A 25,622-nucleotide genomic window follows, 5' to 3' on the forward strand; every position below is an offset into this window, starting at 1 on the left:
GCTAGTCTACTGTTTTCATTTTTTATGGAAAGTAGAAACTTAGCACTTATTTCTTATTGAGGTCAGATCACTATTCTGGTAGACAATCTCCATCAAAGTTTCCTTTATTTTTTGGAAATTACGGCTTTATTATTGACTTGCTTCATGTATTGCTTGAAACATAAAATTCAACCTATTTTTATTCCTATATACATGAAGTAGAAATTAAGGAAATAAATGGACTTTTTGACTTACAGGCTTGTTAAAGAGTTCTTTATCTTCCAATTCGAATCAACCATCTCTTAGAGTTATCTATTCTTACTAAAATATCCAGGGATTAGTTGGAAAGTTTATCAAGAAACAGACTACTATTTATCATTTGTACAGTGTTATAGTTTTAATTTTTAAACCGCTGTACAGCACACAGTATAAGAATTGTGTATCAACTCTAAATGGTATGGAAATGCAAAAATCTAATGAGTTAAAACTGGATCATGTGGAAGAGTTTGGACATGTGTGTTAGTAGAACCTTAGAATGCTGTCAGTCGAGCTTGATAGGCTGTTCTGGTGGGAGTTTAAAACAGCAGATGTCAAGAAAGAACAGCAAAGACTGTGATCTAGTCCTGACGGAGCTCTGTCTGACTATGGAACAGATAAGATACAACAGTTGTTTCCATAAGCCTCAACAGACATGACCTGAACCAGTTCAGCTCTCATGCCTTTCCTGACATGATGAATCGTATCTTCTGATCTGTAAGCCAGACACCTTCCTTTTTATTACATCCACACTATATAGAGTTAAAGAAACCAAATTAAAGGAAACACAGTATGTAAGACACAAAGAGAAGAAAGGGACACGGATGTCATAATGAAAAACATTAGCCAAAGCTAGTAAACAAAAACACTAAGGCTTCTAAATACTAAATTAAGTAAATTAAAAATCTTCAAAGCAACCCCATAAGAAAATATATTTAATAATTTTACATTATAGAATAGACTTTGATAAGAATGTGGGAAAAACACAACATTTGTATTAATAAATGCAAATAGACAGGTTATATTTTAAAGCAAAAGGATGCATTTATATATAAATACATTCATGCATGCATATCTGGGTGTACACACACACAGAGTATCAATACTAAGTTTAAATGGCATAACAAAGCATACAATATATAAAGTCATTCACAAAAGCTATTGACAATAGGATAAACAAATTATAGTAATCAAGAGACCGGAGAAATCATGGTTTGTGGGGATGATTCAAATGTAGTTGCATATAAGCAACAGAAGCTTAAAATCATAATTATCACTTTACAATGCAAAATGCTACCGTTGTGATCAGGACATTGTCAAGTTATATAATGACTACTTTTTTCCTCCGGAAGAACAAGTAATTCTAAAAGTAAAATCTGATAAGAGTCATCTCATAAGAGATTTAAAAATAGCCAAATATCACATTATTAAAAAGTGCAAATAAAAGTTTCTTAGAAATATAAGTATTGCTGTATGAATCTACATATACACAGTGGGAAATATATATCATCTTAAGCTCACCACTTAAATAACTTTTGATTTTAAATGTGAATTTAGAAAATCCGAAGTAGTTATTTATATTAAAATATACATGTGCTTTGATTAAGAAAGAATATGTACCATATAGCTATTTTAATTCTTTCCTTATTGTATATGAAACAAGAATAATTAAAGGTAATCCATCAAAAGATGAGTAAATTATATCAATTGGGATATTAGTGGTTATCACAGTATGGTGGAAACAAGATGAACAGACCTAATGAAATATAAAGGGCAATATGACTCCCATGTAGCAGAGTCTTTTTGGTGGCCTTGTGCTCTCTGAACTGAGACATTAAGTCTGTAGACATTATAAGATTATTAGTCATTGACAGACTGAATATAAATAACAGGCAAGTTGATATGATCCATCCAGAGTCAATTACTAAGAAGTAAGAGGACACATGTATTAAAAGAGCCTGATTTACCTTGCACTGTCTGGTAGGGATTAACTGAATTTTTCATCTGTAATTGCAAGTAAGTGAACATGCATTGATAATATAAATTTTCATGTATCATACTACCATCCAAAAACATCAGTCATAATAATACTTTTGTGTTTTAAGCAGTGTTTTGGCTCTGTATGCAACAATGTCTTTCTGAAGTTTATTTCCTTAGGATAGGGACAATATGTGAAAAGAAAAAAAAAAACCTCAATTTTTTCTTTTATTTTTCAATATACCTTTTAAAAATTAAAATATAATATCATCTGCACCTCTGCCTTTCCTATAGTTAGCCCCACCCTGTCCCTTCCTCAATTTCTTTCATATGTTAATATCACCTATTTGGTTCAGGTAGAATCTAATTTGCATTAGCATGAGTTGAATTAGCTTCTGAATGCATCATCTTTGCATACATACTCACTCCTAAAATGGACATGACAGCACAGAGACTCAAGGGCCACTTCAGATTCATGTGTTACATGGTGTTACTTGGAGATTTCTGCTGTGGTCAGCCGGTGACACTTAGGAAGACTCTAACTATCTCTACTTTGTCATTGGGAATAAATCAAGAAATCTCTTTGCAAATGATCTCAGGTCACACTAGCAAAGCATATTCAGGAAAATTCAGCTAGCCCTCAGAGAGCCTACAGGTACAGAGTTCCATGCCACCCAGGCCCCATTATCTGTGAATCCAAAACAAATATGCTAAATCCACTCTTTGTCTTTTAGTCATTCCATGCATGAAGTGGAATAGGAGATCAAAAGTTTCTTGAAAGGTGTTTTATTTTATTTTATTTTTTCTCAGTCCTGGAATTAGCTGCCCTTTTATTTGAACTACACATGTCAGGAAGACATAAGACTGTAGACGGTGGGTATCGGGGAAAGCAGCTGCCTAAACAGAGTTGAAATCAAACCTACAGATTTCTTATCCTGTTTTCTAGTAATACTTTTTTGGAGGAGAAATAGCCAAAGATTTCCCTGTTGTTCTAATAACTATACATATTTCACATTTAATATTTTATAATAACAATGTATCAATTTCTGATTTAAACCTAAGCAATAGCTCAATGTGGGGGTGCTCGGATGGTTTCCAGAGGACTCTCCCTGTTGTGTTTGCCTGCCCTTGCCATGTCTATCAGAGACATGGAAAGGATTAGGAGACCCAGTAGCTTTCTGTGGACTGTGATTGAGCCTCTCCTCCGTTGGCTGAATAGGATATGCCAGTTGGACCTTTGTGTTTGAGGCCACTGCTGATTATGTAGGTCAAGTAATTTTACCCCAAGTTCAGTTGGAGGAAGTACATCATAGTGTTACCAACCCATAGGCTTTTAGATTGCAGCCATAAAAGCTTTAGCAGTTTTTGTGTGGTTTACCATTAAGTAAAGAAGTCTTAGGTGCTGTTTCCAGGCTCTAGATGGCTACAAAGGAGATCTAAAGAACAACCCAAATAACTGCCCTCTAAACCCTACAGGATATGAAAGTGTCCCCTTTATCCTAGGGGCTTGCTTCCATAGCCCTGTATACTTTACAAATGAAAATCAAATATCCCAAAGAAAGACTATTGCAAAACAAAACTTATTACTTTGAAGTTTTAAAAGCTTGACCATTTCTGTTTTGCTTATAACACAATGTATGTGGCAGAAAATACAAATTCCACAACTACATGCTATTACTCCGTTTAGACAACTAGCCTGTAACATCACATTGAAGACTTGTAATATGATTGACATTTTTCAGATTGCCTAGATAAAAATAGTTCAGGTATTAGATGACTCAGTCAGGGTTTCAATTCCTGCACAAACGTCATGAACAAGAAGCAGTTGGGGAGGAAAGGGTTTATTCAGCTTACATTCCACATTGCTGTTCATCCCTGAAAGAAGTCAGGACTAGAACTCAAGCAGGTCAGGGAGCAGGAGCTGATGCAGAGGCCATGGAGGGATGTTCTTTACTGGCTTGCTTCCTCTGGCTTGCTCAGCCTCCAAGACTACCAGCCCAGAGATGGCACCACCCACAAGGGGACCTCCCCCCTTGATCACTAATTGAGAAAATGCCCCACAGCTGGGTCTCATGGAGGCATTTCCCCAACTGAAGCTCCTTATTCTGTGATAACCCAAGCCTATGTCAAGTTGACACAAAACTAGCCAGTACAGATGTGTTTGCACAAGTGTCATTAAAAAGGGAGGGAAAGGAATAAAAAATCAAGCACACTTCAAAAGTAATTAGCTTTTCTGTACAATATTCAAAGTTCTGGATGAGATTCCATCCCCAAATGTACTGAATGCAGAATATCTATTTAAGATAACATGTATACCCTATATATTTACACATATAAACATATATATGCATATATATGTATATATGAATAATCACTCATAGAGTTTGTAAGATGGCTCTATCCTATAAAACCAATGTTATATTCCCGAGTCATGCGTTTCTGTCAAAGGGTTGAAATCACATATCGTGGAGTAATGTCTATCCTAGAAGATTTTCAAATAACCTTCTGTGACAGGACAAGTTAGTTTTCCAGAATACAGACTCAGGAGACAAAGACTTGGTGGAGACCAAACTACAGCTTTGGTAATTAATGCTCTGCAATCCAGATAGTTTCAGGGGATTTGTATAATTTTCTCCCACTAACATCACACTAGACTGGATGTCATTTCTCAGGAAATTTTATCAGATCTCCATGAAAAGCATTATTGGACTGCTATTTGGAAATTAACACAGAAAGAAGTTGATAGATGCCATATGATCAAACATGGGGGTTAAATGAATGTGCTCTTATTTTAGGGTACCTGACCATGCTACAAAAACAGAGGACTTAAACAATGAATACAGAAAGTCAAGAAGAGTGCTTTGCAATAGAACAGAGATGTTTGTTCTTTTCTAAGGTTTTCTATAAACAGTTCTATAAGCAGGCATATATTTTCTTACATTTCCCTGCTAATACTGATGCAATATCCTTTAGCACCCACATCTTGTGAGTCTGTTTAAGAAAATCACTTTTCAATATTTGATATTCATTGTATACTTCATGAATTGGCTCTCTTCCACTCCCAGTTCCCATACTGTAACCATAAATAATTAAGGAACACAATTGCTATTATCTTACTGCGATATTAATAAATTCCAACTTCGGTTAAATGTTTGTTTCTATATTTTGAGCCTGTTCACACTGCTTTTTATTTTTCTCTTTTTTTAAATTAGATATTTTCTTCATTTACGTTTCAAATCTTATCCCCTTACCTGGTTCCCCCCCCTTCGGAATCTCCCCCATACCATTCCCCCTCCCCCTGCTTCTACAAGGGTGTTCCCCCACCACCACCCACTCCTGCCTCCTTGCCCTGGCATTCCCCTACTCTGGGGCATCGTTCACTCTGCTTTCTTATCTTTCTTAATATTTTCTGTTTCATTCTTACATTGGAACATGTGTGTATGATTTTTCTTTAGGATTTGAGCTTTCCAGTGTATACCACTTGCTTAAAAACTATTTGGCCATATTATTGAGTTTCTCATGGGCTGTTAATAAAAGATAGGTGATACTAACAAGGATGGTTTCAATGTGAATGTGTCTATGAGTGTGCTTTACTCACAGGGCAAACTATTTCAACTTAGATGTATGGTTTAAATACTAGCCTATGCAAATATTGATTTCATTTTTACTGAGCCCCATTTGAATTTTAACTTTCCAGTCTTTGAAGGAGTCCTACCCTATTGCCCAAGCCTTCCAAACGCTTGCCATCTTCCTACCTCCACCTCCTGAGCATCAGGATTACAGATGTGTGCCATTCTACTCAATATAGAGTATCATCTTTAACAGCTTGTCCAAGGGCTCATTTTGGCTCAGACCTATTATGTGATATCTATGCTCTATAAACACACACAAATGTATCAGCTTTACTTTAACCACTAACAAAGCACTATAAACTTTTGTAACTTATAAAATATTCATATACAAATTGAAAATTGTACCAAATTTGTTTTCATTACAAGGTGGATTTTTCAATTTATAGCTATCATAATCCCATTTTAAAGGATGTTTAAGAAATAAAACATGAAAAAATTATGTCAAAATTGTGGGCACTTTGAAAGCCAGTAGCAATATTGAATAATTCCTTTGCACTTGGAAACCCCAAACATGTCTTATTTCCAATAATGAAATCCAAATATTGCAGAAAGTGTTAAAAGGCCCACAGTAAGAACAGATATTATAGAATTTATTCTACTTGCCTTCATTAATTCACCCATACAAATATAGAAATACTCATTATGTTAACAGAATACTAGAAATCAGTGCTATATTCTTCAAATTATCCTATTCAAATAAGCTTCCTTTGAACAAATGTCAAAATATTTTTCCCCTGGGAAGCTACTGGTATAGTAATTTATGCCCCAGTTTTCATCAATACAGGAAAAATACTCATTTATTAAGGAATTGATGCTGATAGGAAGTGACAAATGAACTTGTACACTGCACAGTATTTGCTTCAGTGCAGATGTTTGTGTGTGGAGTAACAATTTCATGTTTGTAGAATTTGGAAGGCCTGCAGCAAATGACTCTGTATTAAAGAAGTCTTATTCTCACTGTCCACATCTTCTGGGAAAAAGAAGAAAAATAATATTTCTCACTCCTCCCTAGTGAAAAATATGTTATGTCCGTATAAGGAGTTTGGACGGAAAAATAACTAAATTCCTACCCGTGCAAATCAGTGTTGCTATATTAATCTAGCCCAAGGCACTGACTTGTAAATTATTCTTTGTTTAGTAGGTGTTAAAATTAACAGAATACAGAAGTAATTGACATCTTTTAAATATAGGAATATATATATATATATATATATATATATATATATATATATATATATATATATATCACCAAGGAAAACATGCAAAACAAACAAAACAACAAAAAAACCCTGTGTTACAGTGAAGTGTTCATCTCCTTGACATGTCTCCCCCCCCCATCAGACTTGCTTGGCTTGCATTTTTTTAATGCTTGCCCAATTTGTTTTTCTCCTTTGCTTTGTGGAAGCTTGAACATCCCCTCCGGGCAGCAGTCAATACTTTCTGATGAATAGAAAGAACGTTGCTGACATAGCGAAAGCTTCAGGAAACTTTCAAAACACATGATTATCATTATATTTGGTACAAAAGTCTCCAATATTGATAGCTGCAAATGTCATTGTTTTTCTCCCTCTGAGTTTTTTCATTGTCCCAAGTCCTGCCAGTCCTAGCTATAGGTGGCAGTGAAGTGAAAAAAAATCACAGCAGCTGGTCTATTTCTTCGGTTTTATAGCAGTGCCTAGCAAGACTTATTTATTATTATTATTATTATTATTATTATTATTATTATTATTATTATTATTATTATTTTGTGTTTGGCTCACGTTAAGTTACAATGTAGAGCAAACTAGTAGCATTGACAGGATTGGGGTTTCCTTGTCGGGTACTATAAAATCAGCACAAACACACAGAAATGTGTGAGCAGGATTGGAAAGACAAGACAATCTTCTTCAGTACTGAAGTTAACTTGAGAAACAATGCCACATTTACTTCACAGCTTCCTTTTCAGAATGACCTTTCCCTACTGATTTCTCCTTTCCATCATCAAAATTAAAAAAAAAAAAATACTGATTAGAAGACAAGTCACAGTAGATATTTGAAACTTTCTTAACACAAGCCTTTGTTCCAAGAGTCATTATAACCATGAAATCTATTCTGACCTGAGGTGGCAACAATTTCGGTGGCCATAGCAGCCATCTTAAAAGGATGCACCATGCTCTGTGTTAAGCCCTTAACAAATCAATATGGTACTACATATTACTACTCTACTTATATTTTTCTCTTTACTGTTTAGATAATAACACACTCAAGACCTGTTTCAGAAAAAAAAAAAGATAGATTTATTGAATTCAGTGCTGACTGAAGATTCAAACTCAAAGAGATCATTTTCTCTTTGTGTTTAATGAGATCCATTGGGGAATGCCACCAAAAGGGCAAAAGTGTAGTAAGGGTGACAAGACAGAAAGCCAGAACAATGACTCAAGAGAGAGGTTTACTCATGCTTTTGGATTTATTTTATATTTTTATATATGGATGTCCTGTCTGAAAGGGTGTTTGTGCACCACGTGCAGGGCTGATGTCCTGGGAGTCCAGGAGAAGACCCTTGTTCCCATGGATCTAGAATCATGGATAACTATGCACCACCACGCGGGTTTTGAAAACTGAATCCGAGTCCTCTGCAGAGTAAGTGCTCTTAATCACTGAGTCAGATCGGATCTCCAGATCCCAGGAGTTCTCACAGTTACTCATTCATCAGAAAACTACCTCTACAAAGCCAACCTGGATCACTTCTGAATGTGGTCCTCCCAATCCTAATGTCTCCTGTTTGACCTCACCCTCACTGTTTCTGCAACTTCATCAACACTACAGCAGAGATACTGGGCTTCTAGCATATGACTCCTACAGTAGCAAACTGCATCTGAATAATAGAAACATCCACACTTTATGTAACACAGGCGTTCAGTTTCAGTTTTAACAGCAGTGCACAATAAAGTGAGTATGTTATCTGGTATGATAAGTAACTGGGTAAAACCAGAAGTTACCTTACGGATCCTCATTTATAAAAGAAGCTTAACAGAGACCAATAAAAGAAATGCTTCCCAGTCAATCTGAAATTTGACTAATTTAGTAATATTGAATAATATCAGTGTGTAGATTCCATGGTGTAATAGTTAGCACAATGGATTCTGAATAACATTAGTAACCATGATTCTTCGATTAATATGAAGAAGTAGGAAAGAGGTTTTTTATTATTATTATGCATGAAAGTCTAAAAATGTGTATGTACAATTTCCAGAATAGTACAGAAGGAAATAAACTGTTTTGTTAAGTTTACCATACATACCTGTACGGCAAGAGATCAGGTAAACCAACTTGAATTCAGTAGTACCAAATAACATACCTGTAGAAACAATGTACTCAAATATATTTCTATGTTTAAATAATATACTTAGAGAATACTACTTTCCTTTTGGTAAGCATTGATTTTCTGATGCTTGTTATTAAATTATAAAGTCAAAAAAGTGCATTGTAAAAATTCATATATATGTGTGTATGTGTATATATGTATATATACATCTATCTATCTATCTATCTATCTATCTATCTATCTATCTATCTATCTATCTATCTATATGTATAGTTTTCCCATTGAAATATATTCTGAAAATTAATTAGGTACAACATATCAGTGGTTGGAACAATTATTATAATCTCTTATCCAGCAAATAGAGAAATTACACAAAATTCTGTGGTTTTGTTTAAAATAGTTACTTCTTTTTTTAAAATTTTCTTTATTTTCTTTATTTACATTTCAAATGCTATCCCAAAAGTTCCCTATACCCCCCGCCCCTGCTTCCCTACCCACCCACTCCCACTACTTGGCCCAGGCCTTCCCTTGTGCTGGATCATATAAAGTTTGCAAGACCAAGGGGCCTCTATTCCCAGTGATGGCCAATTAGGCCATCTTCTGCTACATATGCAGCTAGAGACACAAGCTCAGGGGGTACTGGTTAGTTCATATTGTTGTTCCACCTACAGGGTTGCAGCCCCCTTCAGGTCCTTGGGTACTTTCTCTAGGTCCTCCATTGGGGACCCTGTGTTCCATCCAATAGCTGGCTGTGAGCATCCACTTCGGTGTTTGCCAGGCACTGGCATAGCCTCACAAGAGGCCGCTATATCAGGGTCCCTTCAGCAGAATCTTGCTGGCATGAGCATTAGTATCTAGGTTTGGTGGCTGATGATGGGATGGATCCCCAGATGGGGTAGTCTCTGGATAGTCCATCTTTTCATCTTAGCTCCACTGCTTGTGGACGTTGTACATCGTGGTGCGCACTAGGCTCCGCACCACGATGTACAACGTCCACAAGCAGTGCCATAACACCCAAGTACCCACACTTAACATACACAGAGACACATATATACATCACAGCATATACACACACACATACCATATATACAAACACACACACACACACACACACACACACAGAGAGAGAGAGAGAGAGAGAGAGAGAGAGAGAGAGAGAGAGAGAGAGAGAGAGAGAGAGAGAGATAAATAAAACATGAGCAATTATTCTGGGATTTTTGAAGACAAATGTTACTGTCCTTATCATGAAGGCTTGGAGCCAGCCTGCTCATGTAGCAAATGCTAGCTGTAAAGAGTTCCTCTTCTACTTCCTATCATATTGTATAAAATTTCTGCTTATATCTTTTATGGAAGACATGCCTACAAGTGTAATTCAATATATATAATTAGATATTTTAGGCTCCATACAAGCAAGCATAAAGGAAATGATGTTGTTAGCCATGTACTTGTTTCGAGTGATTTGAGATAGTAATTCCTATGTGTATTTGATTGACTAGAAACAAGAAGCATCTGTAGTTTAGGAAGTTGGTAGACATACAATATCCACATTTTAAGTATTTTGAGGTTAAATTTTCCATTATTAAAATTGGAAATTGTGTAAATATTTTTACTCTTTAAAGTTCATAGAGTTGAGATCAAGATTAAGCCCAGCACACTCATGGATATATGACAGCTTTAATTCAAGTTGTTTATCCCTAAACAGAAACAGCACAACGTTGTATCTTGTTTTCCTAATCACAATTTTCTTTGAGAGGCTATGAAGCTGTTTTTAATGTAGGAAAATAGATTTAAAATATGAAATATTAACATAGATTTATTGTCATCCCTTTAAACATAATTTCTATGTTGACTTTTCAGTCTTCCTTTTCATTTCCCATGGTATGAATTACATTATTGATTAGAAATCTGTGGTCTGAGTACATAATGAAAATCTGTAATGAAAAACTCAATTTAGAAAAAAATTAATATTCTCAATAGTGATAACCAATTTTCTATGTTCATTCATCATTTAACCTGCCTAGCAGCATTTCCCATGTGAAGTCAAAATATTACTGAATTGTGATATTATATAGATTATCAATTAAATTGAAAGAATTACATAAACTCTACTCTCAAAGGCTAACTCCTAGTGGGATCATACTAAAATGCTAACTCACTTGACTCAATAGTTAAGTTTGCCAGTGGAGAATTAAACAGTTTTGCTAAAGTATGTTACCTTGAAGAATTCATAGAACAATATTTACACATGTATTTGCAGAACTGTATGGAAATTATGAGCAAAAGTACCTACTAAAGCTATAAAAATCCCTAAATTATTTTAAATTTTATGGAAATTTCTCACATGAATGGACTATATTTAAGAACTTCATAATGCATTCCCTTTTAAAATCTTCCTGTGACTCAGACAACTGATGATTATATGTTTTTTATTATGAAAAAGAATAAAGGGATTAATGAATATTTAGTAAGTTCTAAGAGGGTTTTAAGGCTGCTTCAGTTCCACCCAAAGATTTATGCAACCCTGATTATTTTATTTTGACTTATTATATGTTCATGCCTCCTTCAAACACTAGAACTAATCCATTATTAACAACAGCCCAATACATAGTTGTATATGTATATGAATATGTGTAGAAGGTTTTCATTGTCTCTTCTGTATGATTGTAAACTAGGAAGAATTAGCCAAATACTTACCGACATTTACGTATTTTTGTATGTTTTTAAATTCCAGAAGTTAAAATGGCATATTTTTGTTACTGCTCTTGAAATCTTATGACTTTTATAATGTAAGATTAAAGTTAAGCCACATATGGTAGCTCATCTCTGAAATCAAAGTATTTAGGTAGCTAAGACAGGGACATCCCCATGTGGCATATATAATGAGATCCTAGTTAGAGAAGAAAGCATATGCTGTGATAAGCCATACATATACTATATATATATATATATATATATATATATATATATATATATCATATATCATATAATAGTAATAGTATTTATAACCTTTATTTTTTACTTTAATTTTATAATTTATATATAGATAACAATTTTTCTGATAATGTAAATTTTCAGAACCATTTTTCTCTGTCTACACTTACACATATGTGCACACACAGATGCTATTGTTATATTTATTTTAAACAAACATACTGAACCAAGGTATGTCTTTTTAATATTTAACATATAACAAACATACACATTAAATTATGAAATAATTGGGGCTGTACTGATTGCTCTTCCAGAAGTCCCTGGTTCAAATCCCAGCAACCACATGGTGGCCTACCTTAGTCTCTAACTCTAAAACCTGATAGCCTTACCCAGACCTACATGCAAGCAACTACACTAGTGCATCTAAAATTAAAATAAGATAATTAAAAAAGTAAAATTATGGAATAACCAGGTTGAAAGGCACCTCATTACCCTCTCTCTTTTAATAAATATTTCTATATAAAAAAATGAAAATTCTGCTTAATCAGAATTGATAGTATATTTTTATATCTAATTTTTTGATATAAATTTTAATAGAAATATTTTAGACAAATGATGTATGATAGATATTTTCAACACTCTTTAGTTCTATAGAGCATCCTTGTGTATTAAATATAATATTAGTGTAAGTGAATCTATGTTTATAGTGAGCATTTTAACTTGATAACTTATCCAATAAATTTCAGGTCAAAATTATTGCTTTTGACAGCATAGTTAAATACATTTTCTTAGGTTTTCTTATCTGCCTGATTGTAATTTCTTCAGGGTCCACAGTTATAGCTAAATGTGTTGTCTCTGAATATAGGGGAGAGGGGTCTGGGAAAATACAGGATGAAACCCTAATTCAGAAGCTGCCTAAAATCACACACATACACATACATGCATGCACACACAAACACACACATATGAATATGTATGTGTGTATACACACACACACACACACACACACATATATATATATATATATATATATATACATATATATATAAATATATATGGAGAGACAGATGGAGACAGAAAGAGACAGAGAGAGACACAGAGACACACACATATACACAGAGAGAGAGAGAGAGAGAGAGAGAGAGAGAGAGAGAGAGAGAGAGAGAGAGAGAGAGAGAGCATGCTTCCTCAGGAACACTTAGACCTAACTGAGAAGTTCTGTGAAATCCTTAGGGTTCAGGGACTCCTGTGTAAGAATAGGCAGAAAGAGTATAAGAGCCAAACAGGATGGAGGACACCAACAAAAGTTAAAACTCTCTAAATCAACAGAGCAAAGCACATAGGAACCCCAGTCTGAGACAGCTGCATAGGTGCATGAGCCTTTGCTTCTGTAACATGGCTTCTGGCTTAGTGAACTTACGGCATTCCAGAGAGTGGTAAGAAGTGGGTGTTTGATGCTTGTGCCTTTGATGGGGCTTGGTTCCTTCTGTTTGTTCAATTCTGATGTGTTAGTTTTTGTTGTAATTTATTTTTCTTTAAAAGTCTGCTTATTTTCTAATGAGTCACTGAAAGAGAGTGGGTTCAAAGAGGAAGGGCGTTGAGGAGGAAATAGGGGGAGTCAAAGTAGAAGAACCCATAAACAGGATATATTATGTGAGGGAAAATATCTATTTTTAATTTTAGGTAACAAAGGCTACAAAAATAGTTCAAAAAAGGTACCAATTAACAAGTATTTCTTTATAAGAAATATGAAAAAAAATCTAATCTACATTAAATTTGGCTTCTAAAATCATTTTTAGCCAGTAAATAATTGCAGACCTTGAAAGCAAATAGCATAAGGAAAACAGGCAATGAATCATTGATAGGAAACTTTCAGTAAATATGTTTTATTTTTATAGTTGACATTACATTTCACCCTAAAGGAAATGAAGATACAGTCCAGCTCTGAAGAGGGGGGAGCTATGTGGATTCCTGTGGAACTACAATCATGATTAACTTCCTGTGTACTGACAGCTTTCCTCTAATTATGTTGCATTCACAAAACAGTTCATAGTGACAATGTTGAATTATTTAATCAGGGACCTCTAAAATTTTATATTTCATGTATATAAAATATTCTGCACTTTTACTTTATCATTCAAAAACCTTCATTCTCATTCATGATTTATTTATATACAAAGATTTAATGATTACATAATTATCTCGATAATTTAGGAAGAGGAAGAACACTGCTGAACCCAGCTTTTATGTAAGCACTGGTGATAAGACTCCTTCTTCAGACTGACCCTTCTCCACTAAACCATCTCCACCGCACTCCAAAGAGTTCTCTTTAGCCAACATGGAAGTGATTTTTGGAACCTCAAGAGAGGGTTTTCCAACCACACTGCAAAATGTTGTTTGCTATACTGTATAGGCATGGTTTTGATCTTTCCATATATAGATTCTATCAGCTGGGAATAGAATATTTCGATTAAATCAGATGCATTGAGTAAAGGAGAAAACGTGTTATACTCACGTCTTTAAGTTTATTCATTTTACAGCCATAGGCTGAATATTGACTCCATGTTGAGTGATTTTATTTTTCTTAAACAATTTTATGATTAACTTGGAGTTCCAAGTACTATATCTTTATTTTCTTAATTTTGCCTACTATTGAACATTGGGATGATCATGGGATTGATATTTGCAAATGGCATTGAAATATAAGTAAATACAAGATAAGGTATCTTAATGGATGGCTGTGTAGTTTTCGCTACACTATTACCAATCATGTACTAATAGTACATGAAGCTTTTGGTATGGAGTTTGCTCTATGCTACAAATTTTATGTTATAATCCATCCAAACTTCATAGCAAACTGGTTAGTCATAGATGTCGTTACTAATATAGTCATTACATATGGTAACAAAGGAAGCAGCATTAAAAGATCTCCTTCTATGTTTTAAAAATATAAATTTATTTATTTATTTATTTATTTATTTATTTATTTATTTAATATGGATATGTGTACCCAAGTGTATGTGTTGCGCCATGTTCATGTAGCTCTCTGTGGAGGCCAGAAAAGGCTTCAGTTCCCTTGAAAATGTTAATATGACTGGAATAATGTATGTAGCTGACAGGAACTGAACTTGCCTCCTCTGTAAGATTATTAAGTAAATGCTTTTTGTTACTGGCCCATCTCTTCAGAATTTCTACATCTTTTTGCTTTCAAATAAATATGCTTTATAGCCTTCAACGTAGCATTTTTTTTTTTTTTTATAATTCCTCGTTTTGGTGGTTCCTTTTCCCATCCTCTTTTCCCCTTTAAGATGCACAATTTTTCCCATGTGAAAATATAATCTAACAAGCAAATGAAGCAACAGAAGATTGGCCATTTATGTCTCTTTGAGAGATGGTGGAGTCCAATCAGAGTAGAAATAGCAAGCCAAAGAAATATATTTATTATCATTTTATTTCAAGTCAGTTATAGATCCATAGATATTATAATATGCAAAATGCATGCTTTTTTTTTTTTTTACAGCAAACTTGCTGAACCAATGCTTAGTGTGTGCCAGTATTCTGGAATTAGATATACAATATTATACTAAGTCTAAGATATTTTTTGCACATTGAAGAACACGTCTGACAGGTACCAACTTCCAAAGTTCTTATTCTAGTTCATGGTCTGTTCTTTTCCCCAACTCTTCCTCTGTCCCTCCCCCTCCCCTCCCCCTCCCCCTTCACCTCTCCCTCCCTCCCTCCCTCCCTTCCTCTCTCCCTCCTTTCCTCCCTTCCTCCTTCCCCCTCTCTCTCCCTCCCCACAGTCATGTGTGTGTATGTATGTTCTCTCTGTGTGATCTGTATTTGTTTTAAATCTTTCCCTTTTATTTTGACTAATTGTAATAGCACCACTTTTCAGTGCTACCTGACTGATAAATCTCAACAGTGTAGCATAAGGTTTGACAAACATTGAGCTGATTCCTAATTTATTTTACTCTATCACTTTTACTTGGGGGTACCCAGAGACTCACTTGTTCATCGTTTCAGAAAAGGTTCTGACATTGTTCTGTTCATGTTTGTTTTTTTTTTTCCAAAAATTATTTTTTCTCCTGTAGTAAATCCTATGGGAATCAGGTCTCCATCCTTTGCATCTATTGTTCACTATAGCAACAACTTTTGCTAGACACAAGGTTAAGTGCTTTGTAAATATTATACATTTAATTCTCTAAACAATCATAGACTAGACTGATGAAAAATGTTCATTGAAATCAGAAGACTGTATTCCTGATTAATATTTTGATCAAAATGTGTTGTGAAGCATTATGTCATCATAGCTGAAGAAGGGTTTATTAATTGTCTCAAAACTAAGTCAAAATGACTTATTCCTTTAGTGCCAACTTCATGCTTACATCAGCAGTGTCTTTATAAAGATCTGCTTTATTCTACTTCTACTAAAATATATGGGAGCTTTTGGCAAATAATAGAAAAGTTGTCTTTCCTTACTACAAGTGTTAGAAGTTGAAACCTGCCTGCATTTCAGGAATCACTACCTATTGAAAGAGGCTCTTTTTCTCCTGAATTGTAACATCCACTTTATTATGTGTTTCATTGTTTCTATAGTTCATTTTTTAAAACCAATTTTTACTAGATATTTTCTTCATTTACATTTCAAATGTTATCCTGCAAGTCTCCCCTATACCCTCTCCCTGCCCTGCTCCCCAAATGTTATCCTACAAGTCCCCTATACCCACCCACTCCTGCTTCCTGGCCCTGGCATTCCCCTGTACTGGAGCATATAATCTTGACAACACCAAGGGGCCTCTCCTCCCAATGATGGCCAACTAGGCCATCTTCTGCTACATATGCAGCTAAAGACATGAGTTCTGGGGGTGCTGGTTAGTTCATATTGTTATTCCTCCTATAGGGTTGCAGACACCTTAAGCTCCTTGTATACTTTCTCCAGCTCCTCCTTTGGGGGGCCCTGTGACCCATCCAATAGATGACTGTGAGCATCCACTTCTGTATTTGCCAGGCACTGGCATAGCCTCACAAGAGACAGCTATATAACTCAAAATTTCATCCTCCTTGAATGCTTACCTAACTCTTAATTATGTGTCAAGGTAGCTTCAAATATCATCTCATTTTGAGGTATCAACTTTAGGAATAGAATATAGAGGCCTGGGACACTAGGGAAAACACTCTGACTTTTCTCCTGGCTGGTCATATCATTTTAGTAATAGTTTTAATACCATGTTTTAAAGTTTAAATTTAGTATGTCAGTACTTGATTTGCAAGGTTTTTTTTTTTTTTTTTTTATTAAGTTAATATAACTAAATGCTTGGTAAGTGTTCAGGTTGCACATCAGTTTAATTTTCAACTCTTTCCTCACTCAAAGTTAATGATCTTATGGAATTTATACTTCTATTACAGGGCTTAAGGAAATTTTGTTTGAAAGATTTCAAAATGCAGCCATTCGTGCTCAATAGATGGTGGGGAAAAAAGACTGTGGAATAAATTAGCCTAATCAATATCAAAATTATATATGACAGAATTCTATGGTGATTTCTTGACATGGATACAAATTGGGTGGGTGATTTGATTTATTCTTTATCACTTGAGCATAAAGAGTAAACAATTCTGCGACTATGAAAGAATTGAACTTGTGTTCAATGACTGGTACCTCCAGGTTTTATGTGTTTAGCATTTGAGTCAATCCATTAAAAGGAATAAGCCCGTGGAGAGAGCTTTTCCAGCCTTGTTAAAATTCACCCTAGTTGAGGGCAAATGTGTATCAGATCAAAGCAGGAAGAGCTTCTAAAGCAGACTGAGCTTGGAAAATAAAAGTTTACATCCAGGTAACAGTAGGGCAGGATTGAATCTGCCATCATTCATAAGCAATTAGCATAGCTCCAAGTAGCCCATTTACATACAGCTAAAGTACTTTCACCTAGATCTAGTCTGATAAAATCTACCAAAACAACAAATCCTCTTAGATATGTGAGAATTCTTATTTTCCCCTTCAGCTTTGGGTAATCACAACTTCCTGTTTTTTGTTTTGTTTTGTTTCTTTTTAAAATATCAGAAGCTATCAGAGGCCTAAATTCCCTAAAGGAAATAGAGGCTAGAAACTTCTTAAATATTGATTAAAGGCCATGAATTATTACAATCTTTGGTTTATCTTCTTCAATGATTATGTATGATGTGAGAGAAGATAGTTTCCTTAGACTCAATGGAGCATCCCTGTGGACAGACACACTGCAATTATATTCCTTCCAGGATTGCCTCTTTATATTTTTAATTAGTGTCTATAGCACTATTTAACATTATAAGAGAAATGATGGAACAGCTATTTTCGAAAAGAGAACAACTATAGATTAACTTAAATCCACAAGTGTGTGTTTTGAGGGTCAGTCAAAAACATTTATCTAATGACAGTCAACAAATTTCTTATTTACAGAGATCAATGGATTTATTCTTATGCTTATTATGCCTATTAAGAATAGCACACTGAAACTTAAAAAGCATATATCAAATCTTGAATGACATAACTTAAAGGAAGGAAGAAAAAAATTGACAGTAAATGGTGTAACTCATGTGCAATTTCACACAAAAGAGTTTCAGCAACTTAAAGCATTGGCCATCCTCATGTTTATACAAACTTATCCTTATGTTTTAGAATCTTAACATCTTATTGTGGTGAAAAGGAAAATTGGTTGTAAATAGCCTGTGTTTATAAAATGAAAACTACTACTATACCAGGTTCTGTCATTCAAGTATGGATCAAGATTTATAATACTGAGTCCTGTATTATTGTATCTTACTATATTTAATGTGTAGAATAAATGACAACAAAAAAGAAAACTGAACAGACTTAAGTCAAAAATGAAAATAACAACAACAACAAAAAAGCCTTTCTGTGGTTTCAAGTGCTTGCTGAGAAACTTCTGGACCAACAACAAACTGGGCTGCTGCATTCTAAAGAGAGTTATGAGTCGGTGATTTATTCCACAAGTAGAGAGTCTTCCCTAAGTAGCCTTTTTTAAAATTAAAAGCATTAAACAAGGGAATAAAAGAACGAGATTAAGATGCAGCAAATACATATGCATTACTTCTTTGTATAATACTAGTTATACTGTGGTACAGAGGTCACTATATTTGACAAAGTGGCTCAAATATGATTAATTGCTTATTAAAGTTCAAAAATGACATAAAATCAAACATAGCTAGAACATGCAAGCTGAAAAGAAGGGTGAAGACAATTCACTGACCTTTATGCCAAGAGGAAATAAAATCAATGCGAAATAGTGCACATAACTAACTCAATTTTATAAAGATTGGATTGAGCTTAGCAAAAGCTTTCCCAACATCCATTGCAGTATATTTGAAAGGATGCAAAATTGTCCTTAGGGTACAAGATTATAGTATTGCATGTAGCCATTATATTCAACCAGTAACAAAACCACCTAACATGTCCATTCCAATATCAGAGTAATAATACCTTCATATAACATCTAAAATTGATACTGAGCCTTAAATTGGATTTGTAGTGGTCAGTGATTATTACTGGCTCATACATGATTGTGCGTTTTACTTTGAGTGCCAGATATAATCAGTTTGGTTTCAGCCTTATGTAAGAAATGCATGCATTGTGAACAACACATCACATTCTACGTAGTAATAAATTCACCCCAAGGGTAATGATAACTGAAAAAAGAAGGTTCACATCTGTTTCATTCTCAGGATCTCAGTGAAGTACAGAAAATGAAACTGAACAAAATAGCCTACACATTTCTTCACATATTGTTTCTAGAACTTTCTTCTCACTCTTGTGTAGAAGATCATATACAGCAATATTTATTTAGTTACAGTGAATTTGTATAAGTTATTTCTACATAGTAATGCATGATAATCCAGGACTCTTAACTTATAACAAGGGACGCAGAAGAAAGGGAGATGAGAATAATTTATGAATCTTAAATTTATTAATACCAATAACAAATCACTATACAGTTTGTAAAATATAAAAAAATCCCTGGAGCATTAGTATAGCACCTACTATGTTAATATGCTGTAGATTTCATAAAGTATTGACTTATCCAAGTATGAAAAGCTGGGGTGGTTAAATCCCCTAGCACCACAAAGAAAAGATGAATATCAAGATAAATATCTACTTGTAGAAATTAGAATACATTGTCATAACTCATTCCCACATTGCAATATTGTTTGGATCTAATTAAAACCTCCTTCAACTTGGAGGGGAAGATTCTTTATTTCCTAAATTTTGCCTGTTCAAATTTCTTGACATTTTGTTAATTTCGCTAATTGCTCATTGACATTATGCCTATTATTCCAGAGTTAATTATGGAGCACTGATATAGACATTAAAGGGAATGAAAGCCGCAAAATTTTATTGATTCTGGTCTTAATGGAATGATCCTTTTCTACATGAAGATTTATGGAGGATATACTGTAAAAAAAAAAAAAGTGTCTCTCTGAATGAAGGAAAGCACCAACATCAAAACTGTAAAGTTGCCTATCATGTTCACTATATTTACTATCATGTTCACTATATTTACTTATCTGGCATCTAGTTGGTTTTTTTTTGATTATTCATAAGCAACAGTCTGATTTGTGTATTTGTCTAGTTATAAGGATGAAGCATGTTCAAGACATATATTTAATAATAAACTGAAGAAAATCAGGTTGAGTGTGTGTGTGTTTATGTTGGTGTAATTTATATTTCTAGTTTGGTTTCGCACCTAGGGGTATAAAGATCATTCTCAGTTCCTCAGAATCCTTCCAACTTGTGCTTTAAGACTGGTTCTCTCACTAGCCTGCAGTTTACCAAGTACTAGGATGGCAGTTCAGGAAGCCAGACTCAGGAATTCTCTCCCTCCACTCTACCAGCACTGGAATTACAAGCACAATGCATGACTTTTGAGTTGTTGATTGATCTGATGATCAACACAGGTCCTCATGATTACTAAGCTGAGCCACCTCTGGAGCTTGAAAGTGAATTTTTGATACTTACTTTCTATTTTCTTAAGTATATTAAGATTTTGCCACATCTAGATATTTATGTCTTTTCAGATCAAATAGTATTTGTACTATCTGTAAAATTTTAAATATAACAAACTTTCCATCAATATCACATTTATTTATTTTATTCTCTTGATATAATCATGGTATTGTTTAACTGTGATGCTCTGGGTATAGTTGAACATGTATCATATACTACCAAACTAATATGTTAGAAGTGTTCTTACGGATTTCTATTATATACAGTAAAGCGCAACCAACAAAAGACAATTTAAAAAAAAAGTCATATACTGTTCATATATTGTAGTACTGTGAATAGTTGCCATTGAAGTATTCTACCTTACTTCAATTACATGCACTTCCTTTGTTGTGTAACTTTATAGTTTATCTCATCAAGGGCATGATTCTAGTGCCCAGTAGGTGGCTCTATTGGTCAGTATAGTGTTTGCCTCTGTAGAACTCATGTGAGAAGGTCATGCACAGTGACCACACAGCAGAGTTTCTGGATCTCACATATAGACACTATAGCCCAATGATTTTCAATCACTGGGGTATGACCACTTTGGGGTCACATATCAGATATCCCTTACCTAATATATTTACTTTATGATTCACAACATAATTACACTTATGAAGTAACAATGACAATAATTTTATGGTGGAGTTCAACAAAATATGAGGAAATGTGTTAAGGGTCACCGCATTAGGGAGGTTGAGAACTGTTGATATAACCTATTTGATGAGCTTCAAGATGATAAGAGACCATGTTCCAAGGATGATTGATAATATTTCTGAGAATTGAAATTTGAGTTTGATCTCTGGCCTACATACACAGAGAGATGTATGTGTGAGTGTACTCACACACATATATGCTCTTTTACACACATGAACACACACACACACACACACACACACACACACACACACGCACACTCACATGCACATGCACAGAGGGCTCTCCTTTTCAACCATGAACTTAGTCTGCTTTTAAAACATATTCTCGGGCTGAAAAGATGGCTCGATGGTTAAATGCACTGACTGCTCTTTCAGAGGACCCAGGTTCAAATCCCTGCACCTACATGGTAGCTCACGACTATCTGTAATTCCAGTTCCAGGGGATCTAACACCGACATACATGCAAACAAGACATATTTAAAAAATACATATTTAAAATACATATTTAAAAAAATCATATTCTCATCAAATGAGCTCACTATAATTAAGAGTATACAATTGTCCTCTTAGAATTAAAAAAAAAAAAAAAAACACTTCCATGGTTTAAGTATCTTTTATGTACCATGGTAAAACATTCAGTATGTTGACAAATGAATAAAAGATTTAAAACTTAGAATACCCAAGATACATTATGCAAAACAGAAGAAAACCAAGAAGGATGACCACTGGGTGGATACTTCATTCCTCCTTAGAATAAGGAACAAAATACTCATGAAAGGATATAGGTACAGAGTCAAAATTTAGAGCTAAGATGAAAGGATGGACTATCCAGAGACTACCCCATTCGGGAGTCCATCCCATCATCAGCCACCAAACCTAGATACTAATGCTCATGCCAGCAAGATTCTGCTGAAGGGACCCTGATATTGCGGACTCTTGTGAGGCTATGCCAGTGCCTGGCAAACACAGAAGTGGATGCTCACAGTCAGCTATTGGATGGAACACAGAGCCTCCGATGGAGGAACTAGAGAAAGTACCCAAGGAGCTGAAGGGGGCTGCAACCCTATAGGTGGAACAACAATATGAACTAACCAGTACCCCCTGAGCTTGTGTCTTTAGCTGCATATGTAGCAGAAGATGGCCTAGTCGGCCATCATTGGGAAGAGAGGCCCCTTGGTCTTGCAAACTTTATATGCCCCAGTACAGGGGAATGCCAGGGCCAAGTAATGGGAGTGGGTGGGTAGGGGAGCAGGGGCACGGGGAAGGGTATAGGGAACTTTTGGGATAGCATTTGAAATGTAAATAAAGAAAATATCTAGTCATACCCTTCTTAATCAAGGTTACCTTATGGCAAGTGTCTACTTCACAATTCAATAGTTGTTTCCAAATGAATTACTAAGCCACATGAGAACACTGAAGCCTAACCAAGAGTGGCTTAAGCTACACATTGACTCACTGAGAAAAACAATATTGAGTCCCTAATTTATCAGCTCTTTAAACTGTACTTGAAGGATTTCTTGGGGATCTCCAAAACCTTTTCAGATGAATAGAAGTATCAAAAATGTATTTTTGTGCTGAAAGGGCAACACTGTGTTTTCATTATTTCTCTTGAAAGAGTATGTTATTTCAACACATCTATGGTGTTTTCTGAAAATTGTATTAGTATTGTTTCCAAAATGTAGTGAGTACGCAACTCACTACTTCAAGAACAGGTTTATGAAGATGTTCAATGGGCTGATACTGGATTCTGATATGCCTACCACTTGTGAAAATATTCTTATGTCAGGCTGAGAAACCCAACTCAATTTATTCAATTGGTGTTCTTTGCTGGGTGTTTTGCTATTGCCTTCTTGAGTGAGATTTGCTTAGTTGGAATAGTGAGCAGGCAAGAATTATGGAATAAAATCACAGATCTCTGCTCTATGATATAACAAGAAAAAAGATGAATCATATTTACTTCAAATATTTGGAGAAAATCAGATTGTATTTGCTACAGGGCAGGATGGGAAGTAATATAAATGTAAAAGAAAACAGCTTGTGAAAATGTACTTTCATATCCAATGTCTAATCATGTCCTACTTCGAGGAACTCTATTGTTAATTACACCAATGAACATAAATTAAATAGGCTTTCCATCTATTGTTTTTGTAGATTATAAATATGTAATAATGATAATTAAAAGAATCTCAAAGCATTAAAATTCATATTATTTGAGAAGCATAAAATATTAAAAGATAAACACGAATTACCTCCTTTATTCCAAATTACTCAAACAAATGTTATACCCATTTTTTTCTGTTGACAAACCTTAGCAGTTTGATTAGATTAATGTGCTTAAAAGACCTAGCTTTAGGGAAGGGAAAGAAATCATAGAAGCATAAAATCTTCGCAGAAGGAAATATTGAAAATTTGTAGATGTCATAAATTAGTTTGATATAAGGGTTGGCAGAGGGTAGTTATTGAATTTAATTCAAAAAAGAAAACGACTTCTATTCACACTTATCTGAAAAACATGAAGTTTTAAGTGTTAGCATCTTCATAAAACAAAAACTCTTGGGTTTTCAAATTGGTAGTCTATTTGGTAGGGATAACCAACTTTTAAATAACAATGCATAGTTAGCTATCCAGTAAATCAACTGAAAAATCTAGAGATTCATGAAAAGTACAATGCATTTGATTTCTTAAGTAAATTTAATGTATTAGTATGTCTGTGAAATGCTTTCTACACTTACTTATTTTAGTTATATTTCATTTCTTGTCTAAAAATACTATATTTTTATCCCATTACTCAATTTTAATAGACAAGAACTAATAGATTCCTAAACATAAGCAAAATGAAGCTCCTACCAGAAAATTTTATTTATAGAATACACACACACACACACACACACACACACACACACACACACACACACACAGAGGTTCTCTCAGAATATAGCAGTACAATACCATCTTACCTTAAGAAAGAAGCTGACATAATCTGTCCTGTATAAAAGCTATTGTCACCCTGTAAGAGAGAAAGTTCAATATTACTACTATAGTTAAATGACCCATTTCTGATAAAAAGAACAAGATTCTATAAAATGTGCTATTTTTATGCAACTGAATCATCTTTTATTTATATTTTTAAATAGATCCAAAATAAAAGGTACGTTTAGCTTAATTTATTACACATAAGACACTCTTTTGATACATTAAATTATGCATTTAAAGTTATCAAATAAAAATTTAAATTATACGTAATATAACAATATAAATGTAACATATATAATTATTTTTAACATAATTGATTTTATGCTAATCAATGAGTTATACTTTAAAATATTTCACTTATATTTTGGGCTATTTTCTCTATGAAAAGAATTTTAGTCCATAGGACTGAGTTTTTCTTCACCTAAAAATACATAGGATAGTGTGCTACAAATTTATCCATGATATTGATTTTTCCATCATCTATAAGGGCTTACAACATTCACAAGATTGTTCCTGCTACAACATTATAAATTCATTGCCCGGAACACAGTTGGCTATTGAATGTCTGCCAGACTATGTTAACAAGGGCATTCACAAGAAAACTAAAGCCGTACTATAGTAAAAATGTGGAACACATTTTGTAAAAGATTTCCTCATTCTAAAGTCTTTTGCATTTGCTTTAACCAAAGGAAGAATAAGAAATAAATATAGCTTTGCTTAACACTAATGCTTTCTTATATACACAAAAGTAGCTTTTATATTACTGAAAATCCACTACTGCTCAGAATTGTTAATGTATCTCTTAGAAGGAGCATAGATGTTGTTTTCTTAACAATAAAATTTCAAGCATATATTATTTTATAATTTTTAAAGTCCATATAAAGGCCACAGTCATCTATAAAGTCCCCATGGTTTTAGTCAGTTATCTATAATGGTGTCTCCATTGACTTCTCTTAGTCCATGCTTATGAGTTAAGATAAACTCATTTGCCTTTCAGAGTATCATACTCATTCAAGGTCAACTGGTTTATAACAGACCTGTATCTTTAGTAGACCATTTCCAATCTTCCTCCCCTCCTCCTCCTCCTCCTCCTCCTC

General features: G+C 34.3%; 1 protein-coding gene across 2 annotated transcripts in view; it reads right to left on the reverse strand.

Annotated features, from left to right (window-relative positions):
* The window catches only part of Mgat4c (MGAT4 family member C), a 660,796-nt gene that overhangs the window by 14,751 nt on the left and 620,423 nt on the right, over positions 1-25,622 (reverse strand). Inside the window, exons 5-6 of one of the 2 annotated variants that reach the window (XM_029542037.1) lie at positions 24,510-24,559; positions 8,905-8,961 (exon numbers count right to left, since the gene is read on the reverse strand). The gene's annotated coding sequence lies outside the window, so the exon portion shown is untranslated. The remainder of the gene's footprint in view (positions 1-8,904; positions 8,962-24,509; positions 24,560-25,622) is intronic. The other variant, XM_021205410.2, reaches the window with a different exon arrangement.

This window comes from Mus pahari, chromosome 9 (genome assembly GCF_900095145.1).
Source record: "Mus pahari chromosome 9, PAHARI_EIJ_v1.1, whole genome shotgun sequence".
Taxonomy (NCBI): domain Eukaryota; kingdom Metazoa; phylum Chordata; class Mammalia; order Rodentia; family Muridae; genus Mus; species Mus pahari.